Here is a 12697-nt window from a genome sequence, read left to right as displayed (position 1 = left end):
AAATAAATTCAGCTTTGCATCACAGAAATAAATTATATTTTAAAGGATATTAAAATAGAAACCATTATTTTATATTGTAATAACATTTTGCAAGATTACTGTTTTTTTTCTGTATTTTTGATCAAATAAATGCATGATGAGCAGAAGACACTTCTTTAAAAAACATTACAAGTCTTACTGACCCCAAACTTTTGAGTGGTAGTGTTACTTTAATGTTTCCAAAACTGCATTATATATAAAAACCTCTTCTAAAAGATTCATAAACTTCAGCTGGCTCCATCTGATATATATCTGGTACCAGACCTTCACGGCTAATGAAAAGCCTGTTTAATGGGAATCAATAATATTTGTTTTACAGTGCATCTCTATTCCACCTTGCTCACCTCATAACAGCACATTTAGTTTACCACTATTTATTATAAATTCACTGTTCTGCTCAAGCTCCTGAGTGACTGCTCAAGATCCCAAAACATACTGATTCCCCTGGAAATTAGAACTGTGTAATGCTTTGTGAATATGATATTTAATATGATGTGTGCCATAAAAGTAGATAGAAACGTATTTGTTCAAAATCTGTACAGGATCCTAATGTTAGGAAAGTGGCTGTTTATTTTCAGCTATGTGAAAGTCTCAGTAGAAACTAAAGTCTGTTTGTTCGGTTCGTTTCTCTGGATTCTTCAGTAAACCAGTCGCAATCTGACACTAGCTTTGCAAACAAGACTTTTACAGAAATTAATAAAGCAATATGTAAAAATTTGCCATGTTAATTCTAATGCCTAATCTGTGATAGCAGGTGGTTTTTATGACATGCAAGACTGATGTACAGTAGGGATGTAACGATTACCGGTTTGACGATAAATCATGATAAAATTCCCCACAGTTAGTATTACCGCTTCATCTTTTAATTATCATTAAAACCGTATTAGATTACCGCGATTATCTAATCGCAAGCAGAGTAGCAAAATTGGGTTAAAGGGTTAGAATAGAAATTGTGCTTCAGTAATTTTGCGTTAATTGCGTTACATTATTTTAACGCGTTAAGGATTGTAAAATTAATCGCATGCATTAACGATGACAGCCCTAATATATGAAGAGTTTGGTTCGAAAACGCGATAAACGCCATTTAAAAAAAAATGTAGTTTCCGTCAAAATCAGTATTGTATCTGGTCGGTACTGAAAAGTAAATTTGTAATTTTACGCAAAATGCGATATCCGCTGAGTTATTCTGTCATGTTTTCTCCTTTTTTTTTTCCAAACCGCGACAAACGCCAGTCGCCCTTCTCTGCAGAATGCGATATATCCGCTCAACCAATCACAGCGCACCATTCCACGCACTGTAAACAGTAACAACCAATCACAGCGCACCATTCCACGCACTCTAGACAGTAATGGCGGCGCTTTGAATACACCCTAGTTTCTGTAAATTTTGACTGGTTGATGAAAAACAAGCTTATGTGGATTCTACACATTTAAACAATTCAGATAAGTTATCTATAATTATTTATGGAGCAGATAAAATACATATAATCATTTATTAATCAATTATCATTTTGACTTATATCTTTTCTTTATTTAAAGGCTGAAATGTGAGGTCTACCTTTTTATGAAACTTTTTCAAAGCTTTATTTGAACATTTAGATTAGATATTTCAACATGCTATTAAACTGTTGTCAGTCAAGTTGTCATTTAAAATCCGGACATCATTAGTAATGTTATTGTTTTAGTGATTATGCAAACAAAAAGTCATTTTATTTGTTGTTTGTTGATTTTTAAATCTAAAACTTGGTGAAGTGATTTATGTGTCGGTACTTTTTTTAACATATCCAGCACATTTTAACAATAGCGTGATAATACTGATAACCGTGATAATTTTGGTCACTATAATCGTGATAAGAAATTTTCATACCGTTACATCCCTAATGTACAGCAAATTCCATCAATTAAATCCAACTGAGTTATGGCCATGGAACCAATTAATCTCATGTATTTCTGAACAATTAAGATATTACTTGTCACCGGCATTAATGCAGTCATTAAGTAGTCAATTTCATTAAGTCCAAACAACTTAATTTTTGGAAGAAAAAATCTGTTAACACAGACATATGAACTAAAATTACCAAAATTACATTACAAATTTAAGTTAATGTTTAAAAAAAAAAAAAAAAGTCACAAATTCAGTCAAAAGTGACCAAAGAGCAGCAGAGGGTTTAATAGCGATCAAATTATACGCAGAATGCAATCAGAGAACGCTCCCTTTATAATCAGTTGAGCTGTCAATCATTCTCAAGTTCCGCGTGAGTGATCTGAGTTCTGCACTTTCACCAAAACTCCCGTTATAATCAGTACACTGCTCAATCAATGCAACCCTTTAGGCAATGGCAGTAGGTCTAAATATAATGTTATAATCATCACATATTTAATGTCTGCTGCTCTGCTCTAACAGTAATAACAGTAAAGAGTTCCACGGGTAGGCATGGGCCGATTACCGGTTTCAAGGGACCCTCCTCCTGCTGTTGGTGCGAGCGAGCGGTCAGTCACGTGTGTGTAGGATGGCGAACTTAAGGCACTGTCCCTGGAACTCATGCGACCGGCAACCGGCCGTTTTTTGTCTTATTGCAAGCAACTCGTCTCTGTTCTGGACTTGCACAAACTGCGTTGCAATGCAATCGTTTTCCAAAATCTCATTTATGTGAAAATATGAAGTCTGTAAACGCCTGTTAACACAGGCCAGAGACGCTGAAGACGGACGCACAGAGAAAAATACTGTAGCGGGCAGATCACTCACTGTTCATGATGCATGAACTATTGGAATAAAATCCTCAATATTGATTTGGGGGTTTATATGAATGTGTTTCTGAGGGGAACTGACTGTCTTCAGAATAGTTTACGTGGTATTTTCTTTTCATCTCTCTCTGTATAGTTCATATTAAAGCAGTGTTTCAGCGCAGTGCTGCTTTGTTTAAGGCGGTAACCAAGGAAACACTGTATCTGCTGTTCCAGGAGCGCCTCCTGCTGTCAGAGAGTGAATCTGCGTCTCATTCAGAGCTTCTGCTGTTTGCTTCGTTCAGGCATGTAGTATAATTTCACAAAGCTAGTCAGAACATTCTGTTTTTGCTTCAAATGTGGTTATTATTAAATAAAATTATGTATATGAAATCATATAACTAAATGATATAAATGATATGTATTGTGAAAATATGAAGTCTGTAAACGCCCGTTAACACAGGCCAGAGATGTTGAAGACGGACGCACAGAGAAAAATACTGTAGCGGGCAGATCACTCACTGTTCATGATGCATGAACTATTGGAAGAAAATCCTCAATATTGATTTGGGGGTTTATATGAATGTGTTTCTGAGGGGAAATTGACTGTCTTCAGAAAAGTTTACGTGGTATTTTCTTTTAATCTCGTCTCTGTATAGTTCATATTAAAGCAGTGTTTCAGCGCAGCTGCTTTGTTTACGGCGGTAACCAAGGAAACGCTGTATCTGTTGTTCCATGAGCGCCTCCTGCTGTCAGAGAGAGAATCTGCGTCTCATTCAGAGCTTCTGCTGTTTGCTTCGTTCAGGCATGTAGTATAATTTCACAAAGCTAGTCAGAACATTCTGTTTTTGCTTCAAATTGGGTTATTATTAAATCAAATTATGTATATGTAATTATATAACTAAATGATATGAAATTAGATAAATGATATGTATATGAATTATATAACTAAAATTAAATAACTGTTTACAGATTTAGGTTAAATAAAGATGGCAGTCTTTATTTTTCTTCTTTTTAGGAAACAAATCAAAGAAAAAATAAACAAATTCTACTGTTCTTAATATTCTGTAGGTTGCTCAAAAACAAAATATATTGTGTTCAGCTGAAAAAAAGTTTTTTTTTTTTACCCAGTCATTTAAAAATAACACATTTTAGAGCCGTAAAAACAATACCGTGATGCCATGATATTTTTGCTTAAGGTTATCATACTGTCAAAATCTCATACCGGCCCAAGCCTATCCACGGGTAAAACTTATTTCTTATGCAAAGATGTTGCCCAATCATGGCAGTGAGCGTTTTCACTGAACTGAAGTCTTCAAATCAGAGAGCTTGGAATTGCCTTTTATTTGTAAGTGCACCTAAGGAAACATTATACCATGAAAAAAAAAAAAAAATGCATTATATATCAGCATATACTGTAATCGCATACCAGAGGTGGACAGTAGTGCAGTATTTTTACTTTACTCGAGTAAATTTAAAAAGTCTATTTTGTTTTGTTTTTTGTTGGAAAACTTTTACTTCACTACATTGCAAAGCATAATGTCGTACTTTTTACTGCACTACATTTCATAAATAAAAGTTGTTGTTTTTTAGTTTTGTTTTTTACCTTTAATATTTCAGAACATTTAAAATGTACAGTCGTGGTCAGAATTATTGGCACCCTTGGTAAATATGATCAAAGGAGGCTGTGAAAATAAATCTGCATTGTTAATCATTTTGATCTTTTATTTAAAAAATTCACATAAATCTAAGCTTTCATTGGAGAATAAGAACTTAAAATGCTGACCCCGAGACTCAACTATTTTCTGCAGTTCTCCAGCTGTGGTGCTTGGAGAGTCTTTATCTACTCAAACTCTCCTCCTCACCCTGCATTAGTTTGTTTTTTCTCATTGTGATGGATGAGTAAGGGCATTTGGCCTTTGTTTTCCCTCCTATTTATATTCCTGTGAAACAGGAAGCCATGGCTGGATAATTTCATGCTCATAATCACCCTGGAGTGCTCAAAATTGGGAATATGAATGGGAATATACTTCAGAGATATTTTACTCACAAGAATTTCTAGGGGTGCCAATAATTGTGTCCAACGTGTATTTGAGAAACACATTTAGTTCATAATGAGATTTCCCCCCATTTTCAATTGTTTTAGTTAAATGAAAGGTTAGATATTTGTGAATTTTTTTAAATAAAAGATCAAAATGATTAACAATGCAGATTAATTTTCACAGCCTTCTTTGATCATATTTACCAAGGGTGCCAATAATTCTGACCACGACTGTAGTACTTTCTTGCACTCAAGTAAAACTTTGAATTACTTTTACTTGAGTAAAACTAAGAAAGTACTAGATTTCTAATATAAAGTAAGTATTAAATTATATTTAATATGAAACGTAGTGCAGTAAAAAGTACAATATCATGCTTTGGAATGTTGTGAAGTAAACGTTTTCTAAAGAAAAACACTGATAACTTTTACAGCAGAGTAAAAATACTTCACTATTGTTGACTAGGTAGCAGAAAACGATACGGAGGTTTCCTACTAATGACCAACAGCGACAGACAGTTTCATACTCAAGATGAACTTCAGTAAACAACGGCTAGCATGAAACAAAACCACGCCAACAACACAACAAACATATTGTGTTGGCAATACTTTACAGTAACGTTACAGTGTGTGACTGCATTAGCGAACTCTTGTGTTTAAAGTGCCGTGTCCTAAAGTGTGTGACAGAGGTGAATGTACCTGATACGTGCTCCGCTCTTTCCGTTTGTCGATTAATTAATCGAATTAATCGCAAATTACATTTGGTTGTGAAAATACCCCCAAAAGATTATTTAAAGCTATTTTTGTGTTAAATGATAAATTATTAAGTAGACATTACAAATAGTAGCTTTAGAAATAAATATTTTATTCGATTCAACCTAAAATTGATTACACATAAATGTTTAGGCTACAATGGAACATAAAAGAAGATCATTTGAGAATCATCTCAGATTTTTTTTCGTTCATGCAGTGGAAGTCATTGGTAACCAAAACAGCTTTGTTACCAGCAGTCTTCAAAATACCTTCTTTTATGTTCCACAAAAGAAAGTTTTCAGGTTTGAGTAAATGATGACAAAATTAACATTCTTTTGGGTGAACTATCCCTTTAAAGCATTAGATTCCTACATGTTGGACAAAATAAAACATTTAATTTGAATGAAGCAGAAAATTAGTTAAGCAAACATGCACTTTAAAGTTGGGCCTACTAAAGTAGTAATTCATGAGACGCTGGACAGAGAAATTGAGTGAACGTAAAGAAAAAGCTGCGGAACTAGATACTGAACAATAGTTGAATGAATGAATGAATGTATTTTTACACTGCGAAAGTTTAAACTTGAAAAGCTGCGGATTCAGCATGAGCAAATTTACCTTGTTTTTATTCACTCTGTTTCCACACATCTCATTTCATCTCAGCCCTTCACTGACACTGACAACACTAACTTTATTATAATTTATTAGTGGTAAAATTGTTCAGTGTGGTGTTAACAAAATATATATATATTGTTACAATTCATTTTCATAGTTTTGGATAGCAAGCTAAGTCTGACACAACGGTAAAACAATGTCTCTATATAAAAGGCATTCAAAAACTAGCAAGAAGAAAAGTCCAAATATTGGTAAATGTTTCCAGTTGTAAATGTGCATTCACACGCGATGAACAGAAACAAATTAATCTATTTGTTGAAAGCGACCGGAACAATAAAGTACTAGTAAATAAAGATGAAAAAGACTATTTTAATACGCAATGTTTGCCGAGGAGGCTCGTCCGTCCGATGATCTGATGGGCGCCATACTGTAATGAATTTTCAACAATTAAGAAAAATTAATTCTCGACTTTAAATAAAGAACCACTGAAATGATAAAAAAGGTAATGATTTCCTGTTAGACGGTTGTTTGAGTGGCGCGGCGGCTTCGCTATTATGTCGTCATAAACAGAAAGTTAGAACGTTGGAAGAATATCATTAAGTGTGAGCAACCTCGCGCATTTAATGTGTCTCACCATCAGCAACAACCCGTCTGAGGGAAGTACAACTTTATGTGTATTCCTCCTAGGCATGGCATTGGGAAAAGGTCTCTTTGTAAGATGCTCAGCCTGCATCTGTTTACCTGCAAGCAATTTCTCTCACATTATATTGGTTTTTCCAGGCATTTCAAGGTATGCATGTTATAGATAGATGGCAGAGTATTGCAGATTATTATATTGTCAGTTGTTACGCATTGTAGACTTGTCTATTTCTCTCGGGTTTATAATTCTAGATATTTGTAGTGGTTGTTTCCAGGCCCTTTTGGTCAGACTGTAGATTAATAGATTGCAGATTATTACTATTACGTTATTGCTGGTTTGCGGATTGCTACATTGTCAGCTTGTCACTTTCTCTCCAGTTTGTAACTGAACTTTTAATATGAGTTTTGTTCAGGCATGTTTGGTCAGACACTATTCTCAGACATAAAGGTTCAAAAGTTGTGGGGCACTACCTTTTTAAAAGGTACATGTACTCATTAAATACTAGTGTGTACTTTTGAGGCACTAATATGTACCTTTTGAAAGAGTACTGTCCTAGTGACAGCTTTTGTACTTTTTTTCTGAGAGCGATAGACTGCAGATTATTGCCATATGATATGCTTTATTTGTAGCTATATAATTGTCTTGATTAGCATTTAGAAGTGCATATTATTACTTGTTATGGGCCTGTTGTTGGTTTGATAATTTCTCTCATACTAATATTTGAATATTATTATGTTGTTTGTTACCAGGTGATTTCTTGTCTGGCCGACCGATGGATAGATAGCAGATTATTGCAGATTGTTACATTGTCGGCTAGTTTATTTCTTTTGGATTTAGAATAGCAGATTATTATGATTTGGTTGTTTTAAGACCTTTTTGTTCAGGCACTCTAGATAGATATCATCTTGTTTGGCATTAATATTTGCAGATATTATTTGTTATGTTGACAAATAGATTTGTTGCTGACTGTTGTTGCGCTTTGTGTATTTTGCAATCTTCTATACAATTTATACATAAATCATGTTATTTGTTATATTCCATTTTCAGATAGATGGATTGCTGATTGTTGTAATGCTTTATTTGTGTTTTGGCATGTTGTTTAGTATTAATACTTGCAGATTGTTAGTATTTGATAGGCTATAGGATGTCAGATATGTAGACTGATTACTGATTGTTATCTCTTTTTTATATTCATGACTGACAACTGTTAATTGTTGAGTTATATTGTCAGATTGATTGCTGATCATTGTATGCTTTTATTTGTATTTTGTCATTTTGTTTAATAATTAATCATATCAGATTGTTATTTCCTCAATAGATAGATAGATGATTGTTGTTACATTGTGTTTGTATGTTGTCATCTTTTTTCATTTTCATAATTGCTGACTGCTATTTGTTGTATTATATTGTCAGATAGATAGATTGATACCTGATTTCTGTAATGCTTTATTTGTGTTTTGTCATTTTTTTTAGTATTAATACGTGCAGATTGTTATTTGTTCTAATATAGTGTCAGATAGATAGGTAAATTGATTGCTGATTGTTATGATCTTTTTGTGGGCCTATTTTGTCATCTTGTTTAATATTCATAATTGTTGACTGTTATCTGTTGCACTATATTGTCAGATAGATAGATTGATACCTGATTGTTATAATGCTTTATTTCTATCTTGTCATTTTTAGCATTAATAATTGCAGACTGTTGTTATACTGACATCATTGTATGCTTTTATTTGTATTTTGTCATTTTGTTTAATAATTAATCATATCAGATTGTTATTTCCTCAATAGATAGATAGATGATTGTTGTTACATTGTGTTTGTATGTTGTCATCTTTTTTCATTTTCATAATTGCTGACTGCTATTTGTTGTATTATATTGTCAGATAGATAGATAGATAGATAGATAGATAATGTCCTTTCAGGAGAAGGGGGTGGTGGCGGAGACAGACAGATAGATAGATAGATAGATAGATGGTGTCCTTCCAGGAGAAGGGGGTGGTGGCAGGGACAGACAGACAGATAGATAGATAGATAGATAGATAGATATCCTTCCAAGAGAAGGGGGGTAGGTAGATAGATAGATAGATAGATAGACAGACAACGGGGTGGTGGCAGGGACAGACAGATAGATAGATAGATAGATAATGTCCTTCCAGGAGAAGGGGGTGGTGGCGGGGACAGACAGACAGACAGATAGATAGATAGATAGATAGATAGATGTCCTTCCAAGAGAAGGGGGTGGTGGCGGGGATAGATAGATAGATGGATGGATGGATAGATAGATAGATAGATAGATAGATAGATAGATAGATAGACAGACAGACAGACAGACAGACAGACAGACAGCAATTTGGCAGGTCTGAGAATGTTCCTATCATGCTTTGCCGTGAAAAAGAGAAAGTCCATTGTCTTGTATGAATATTCTGTCCATTGTGGCTTGCTGAGAATCATAATTAACTGCCATTATGAATGTGGAATCAGAAAGCTGCCACCTTCCTGTTCTGTTCCAGCTGACCTTTGCATTCTGTTCAACATTTCTAATTCATTCAACATCCAGCCGTCAATGGTAATTGTAGACCTCCTAGGGAAATTGCAGTGCTTGGGAGATAGCCAAGTGCTGAATGGCACAAAGATGGTCTTCCAAAATAACGCAATAATGAACAGTTCACGCCTGTCATTCTTTACCTAATAATTCTGTAAGGATTAAATGTGAAAGTCTTTCAGCTTCTTCTTAAAAAACAAAAAACATTAATTCACTTTAATTGAAAAAAAAAAAATCAATCTTAGTCTTCCTGTAATTTTGAGGTTTTCCTGAGAATTTATTTTCCAGGTGTGTTTTATTAGGATTGGAGCTAAACTCTAAAATAATTTCTTTGACAAATGTACCAATTGGTATGGATGGTACGGTTAAATTATTCAAATTAAATAGCATTGAATATGTCAAGGGAGTCAAGATTACCTGAGGGGCATTGCACAAAAGCAAGATAAGGGATTAAGCTGGGATTTTCCAGTTATACTGGCTGAATTTAGCCCTGACTCAGTTGCATGAAAGCAGGCTAAATTAAGTTACTATGGAGATTTATTCTTTGCAGCTACCAGCTAACAACCAGGCTAAGATTAATCCTAGTGATTTATCTGTTAGTTCCGCTGTCAATCCTACTAGAAATTAATGTTTTACAGTCACTCCATGGTCTTTTGTAAATATGTTGCATCATTTTAATTATCCTGCATTAAAATACCAGATATACTGTCTTTCATCTAAGTATGCCTACTGTTATTTTAGTGTTATTGTGAAGACTGCTGTTCATATTGCTGTCAGAGGTTTGATGAATACATATATTATTGCAGTTGTTGAGATTTGAAGAAATGGCTGGTGAAGTTGCAAAGGTGGTTTCATTTAAGTCCTTGACGAGGTCAATATGTAGTATATATAGGCTAAAGTCCGATTCAGGTGTTTCCTCTTAACCCTCAATCGGCCCTTAGGGTCAATATGACCCCAATCAACATTTACTTAGTTTAAAAAAATGGTTCCCTTCATCTCAGTGGAATAAGATTTTGTGACTTTTCCACATTTTATATCTATATTCACATAAAAAAACTGGGCTTGATTCGGTTGTTCTGAAGGTATGTAAAAAAATTATTTACAAATCTGTCCCTTGGGGTCAATATGACCCCACATTGAAATGAATGGGAAATGTGAAAAAATTTATATATTTTTTTTTCATTTGTCAAAAAAAATTAAATAAATCCGGCATAAATCTGAAAATTTCCACACAGAAATGAAGGCCTGGTACTAGAGCACAAATGCAATGTATAAAAGACATGCTCACTCACTCACACACACACACACACAAACAAACAAACACACGCAGGTATGATTGCCACAGAGAGCATTTGTATAGAATTTGGCAAAATAAAATCAGCCAAAAATGCAGAACAAAGATATAAAGGGGTGAGACCTAATGCATGCACACGGGCACACTCACACACACACAGACAGACACATGCACTCTCTCTCTCTCTCTCACCCACCCACCCACACACACACAGACAGACAGACACATGCACTCTCTCTCTCCCTCTCTCTCTCTCTCTCTCACACACACACACACAGACAGACACACACACACACCGATGGCGTGCCCTTTGTTGGATGATGTACTAGACGAGGAAGTGTTAATACTCAGACGAGCATTCAGGCATGAAAGTCTTCCAGGACAGGTCAGACCCGTTGGCCTTTGCAGACGAATATCTGACTGAGAGGTACAGATTCTCAGATGATGGCATCCGATATTTGTGTAGGCTGCTGGGTCCAAAAATCACGCTGCGATTCTTAGCAAGTGGCATGTTCCTTTATTCTGTTGGAGATGCTGAAAACCTCAATAAAGGCACTATTTGCCGCACGATAAGAAATGTTAGTCTAGCACTGAAATCACTTGCGCACATATTCATCACCTTCCCTGGCCACAGAAGATTCCTCCACATCAAGGAGGAGTTCTACAAGATTGCAGGTAACACGAACTACAGATTACAAGAAAAAAGTGTTACATTAGCACAGTCACAGTAGGACACTCATTATTTTGTGTTACAGCTTTCCCTAATGTCATTGGTGCAGTGGATTGCACCCATATCCGTAACATGAGGGAGATTGTGTTAACAGGAAATCCTTCCACAGTATCATTGTTCAGGTAAGAATGATTTATGGTTACTGTCAGCTACATAAATTAATTCTGTGCATTAAATGACCTTAATCATGACCTTCTGGAGTCCAGCGACACGGTCTCATCATTGGCAGAAGTGCACTCCACTGCTGCAGATGTGCCTTCCTTTCTTTGCTTAATAAAACTTTAGTTCTGTTAAAAAAAAAAAAGGCTGTGAAGAGTTAAGATCTTGGCAAAGGAGTGTTGCATATAAATGTGGCGTGATCTTTGCCAGTTGAGACTGCTGTCAGCCTTTTTGCATTTGACCTTTCACCCTGAAACATTCTGAAAGACAAATAAATGAAAATAAATACATGAACATTTTCCAGTCATAATGTGTGATTTCTTAAATGGCACGCTTAGTGATATTAGATTTCAAGAAGTGAAGATCACCAAAGTAAAGTATTGAAAGACTTATAACATTTAATCATCAAGACAGAACTTTCAAACAATACATATTTTGCACCATTGGAAAAACATTGGCATGTAAAGACTTAAACATGTAGTGGATATGGAGTTAAAGGAAAGTGTTTGAGCGCATACACAGTCAAAGGAAGCAATGCTCGCCCTCAGATTAGGGGCAGTGCAAATCAAACAATAAGCATTGGCTAATAAGGATCCTCATAAGTGAGAACCATATGATAGGCATATCAATTATTTATGCAGACAATTACAGTATCTGAAGAGGGCCACACAAACGGGACTCAAACATACCTTTCAAACTTCAAATTCAAAAGGATTACTCGCCCACTTACAATACAATACGATACTGCGATGCCATATCTACTTCTTTTGCACTAGAGGAAAACAAGGTAATAGTTTACACAGGACAGTCTCATCATCTGAAAACAGCCTCATGTGTTTATGGGTTTTACGGTAATACATTAAACCGATTTCTTATTAGGTTTTACAAGTCTTAAACAATACTGACCTCAGCAGTCTCTTCCTAAATATTTACAGGGAGAGAGAGGTATCAAAATGTCTTTATACTGCATCACAATGCAAAAGAAAGCAGGTAAATCCAAACCGCTCGCTATTGGCCACAGGAAAACAGTCACAGTCTGAATCAGTCATTGAAGATTAAAACAAGCTCAATAAAAATATCAGCCAAAGACAGTGATATACAGAAGAGAAATGCATAGGATTGACTTCTTACCAACTCAGTATGGAGACTTGTATTAATGGTCA

At 35.1% G+C, this 12697-nt stretch overlaps 1 protein-coding gene across 2 annotated transcripts in view; it reads right to left on the bottom strand.

The window, feature by feature from the left end:
- LOC107731806 (ATP-binding cassette sub-family B member 7, mitochondrial-like) overlaps positions 1-12697 on the bottom strand; it is a 68632-nt gene extending 55935 nt beyond the window's left edge. Inside the window, exon 1 of one of the 2 annotated variants that reach the window (XM_016542984.1) lies at positions 11556-12697. The gene's annotated coding sequence lies outside the window, so the exon portion shown is untranslated. Of the gene's footprint in view, positions 1-5500; positions 5531-11555 lie in introns of those variants that run through there. The other variant, XM_016542983.1, reaches the window with a different exon arrangement.

Source organism: Sinocyclocheilus rhinocerous, unplaced genomic scaffold, assembly GCF_001515625.1.
Source record: "Sinocyclocheilus rhinocerous isolate Xijiao unplaced genomic scaffold, SAMN03320098_v1.1 scaffold4536, whole genome shotgun sequence".
NCBI classification, from domain to species: Eukaryota; Metazoa; Chordata; class Actinopteri; order Cypriniformes; family Cyprinidae; genus Sinocyclocheilus; species Sinocyclocheilus rhinocerous.
Note: the sequence above shows the minus strand (reverse complement) of the source record. Positions and strands in the feature narration are given on the sequence as shown.